The sequence below is a fragment of the Dendrobates tinctorius genome, unplaced genomic scaffold, assembly GCF_039654945.1.
Source record: "Dendrobates tinctorius isolate UK_male_01 unplaced genomic scaffold, ASM3965494v1 ptg000655l, whole genome shotgun sequence".
NCBI lineage: Eukaryota > Metazoa > Chordata > Amphibia > Anura > Dendrobatidae > Dendrobates > Dendrobates tinctorius.
The window spans coordinates 250,001-252,500 of NW_027362306.1; positions in this window are offsets into that span (position 1 = coordinate 250,001).

Consider the following 2,500-nt stretch of genomic DNA (forward strand, 5'->3'; position numbering starts at 1 on the left):
AGCAAAAGTCCCTCCTGGAGCCGTGGAAGTTCAGTCTCGGCCGTATTTTGCAACTTCCACGACAAGAGGGACCACCTTCTAAGTCGCCTACCCGAGCCAGAGAACCATAGGAACAACCGCCATACATCGGGGTAGAGAGAGCCCACTCTCTCCTATATTCTCCCGCAGGTGCGCATTACTATGTATTTGCATTGCGGGACAATGTACTTCAATGAGCGGGACAAAGTCGGAAATGTATCCGACCTCCTGGAACTGTGCGGCTGCTACAGCAGTCAGAAATTCCCCATTCCGGTTCTTTTTCACTTGGATTTTTTTTTTTGCAATTTTTTGCCTAAAACGTATTCCTCCAACATGTACTAGCTCATGACACTTGAAATTTTTGAGCCAATTGATAATAACAGCTTTTTAGAGCTCAAAAACAAAAAAAATTTGAGCGAACAAAAAATGTTCGAAAATGACCTCAGCTCCTGGAACTGTTTTCGGTACACCTCCAGAGAGGCTCCCCTGCCTGGAAGTCTGTCACTGCTCAGCTCGAAATTTTTCTAAGTCCCAAAATTCGGTTTTTCATCCAAAATTCAACTTTCTGCCCAGGATCCACAAACTTTAAACCCAGTTGGGGGACCCTCCCTGGGGGCCCTACAACATACTGAAGCCCCCCTGTGGTGGAAGTAGGGGAATTTACTTATTTTTACACAAAATCACAAAATTCCATTTTTTGTTCGCAAAACACTTTTTTGTCCTCAAGAAACTTTTTTGTCCTCAAAACACTTTTTTGTCCTCGAGAAACTTTTTTGTCCTCAAGAAACTTTTTTGTCCTCAAAACACTTTTTTGTCCTCAAAACTCAATTTCTTCCATAATTCGACTTTCCCCCAAAAAACCACACATTCTACCCTCATGGGAGGCACTCTCCCTCGGGTCCCCACATCATATTGACGCCCCAGAGCGGTGGGAGAAGGGGAAATCTGATTTTTGCACAAAAATCCAAAAATCGCTCTAAGTCCAAAAATCCTGAAAATTTTTCTAAGTCCCAACGGTACTTTCTGAAAAGTGTACCCAGGCCCCTGGAAGCCTCCTAGGTACACCTCCTGAGACTCCCCCCTTCCTGGAAGTCTGACACATCTCGAAATTTTTCTAAGTCCCAAAAACTGGTTTTTGCTCCATAATTCGACTTTCCCCCCAAAAGCCACACATTCTACCCTCATGGGAGGCACTCTCCCTCGGGTCCCCACATCATATTGACGCCCCAGAGCGGTGGGAGAAGGGGAAATTCGATTTTTGATCAAAAATCCAAAAATCGCTCTAAGTCCAAAAATCCTGAAAATTTTTCTAAGTCCCAACGGTACTTTCTGAAAAGTGTACCCAGGCCCCTGGAAGCCTCCTAGGTACACCTCCCGAGGCGCCCCCTTCCTGGAAGTCTGTCACATCTCGAAATTTTTCTAAGTCCCAAAAAATGGTTTTTGCTCCATAATTCGACTTTCCCCCCAAAAGTCACACATTCTACCCTCATGGGAGGCACTCTCCCTCGGGTCCCCACTTCATATTGACGCCCCAGAGCGGTGGGAGAAGGGAAAATTCGATTTTTGCACAAAAATCCAAAAATCGCTCTAAGTCCAAAAATCTTGAAAATTTTTCTAAGTCCCAACGGTACTTTCTGAAAAGTGTACCCAGGCCCCTGGAAGCCTCCTAGGTACACCTCCCGAGGCGCCCCCTTCCTGGAAGTCTGACACATCTCGGAATTTTTTCTAAGTCCCCAAAAATGGTTTTTGCTCCATAATTCGACTTTCCCCCCAAAAGTCACACATTCTACCCTCATGGGAGGCACTCTCCCTCGGGTCCCCACTTCATATTGACGCCCCAGAGCGGTGGGAGAAGGGAAAATTCGATTTTTGCACAAAAATCCAAAAATCGCTCTAAGTCCAAAAATCTTGAAAATTTTTCTAAGTCCCAACGGTACTTTCTGAAAAGTGTACCCAGGCCCCTGGAAGCCTCCTAGGTACACCTCCCGAGGCGCCCCCTTCCTGGAAGTCTGACACATCTCGGAATTTTTTCTAAGTCCCCAAAAATGGTTTTTGCTCCATAATTCGACTTTCCCCCCAAAAGTCACACATTCTACCCTCATGGGAGGCACTCTCCCTCGGGTCCCCACTTCATATTGACGCCCCAGAGCGGTGGGAGAAGGGAAAATTCGATATTTGCACAAAAATCCAAAAATCGCTCTAAGTCCAAAAATCTTGAAAATTTTTCTAAGTCCCAACGGTACTTTCTGAAAAGTGTACCCAGGCCCCTGGAAGCCTCCTAGGTACACCTCCCGAGGCGCCCCCTTCCTGGAAGTCTGACACATCTCGGAATTTTTTCTAAGTCCCCAAAAATGGTTTTTGCTCCATAATTCGACTTTCCCCCCAAAAGTCACACATTCTACCCTCATGGGAGGCACTCTCCCTCGGGTCCCCACTTCATATTGACGCCCCAGAGCGGTGGGAGAAGGGAAAATTCGATTTT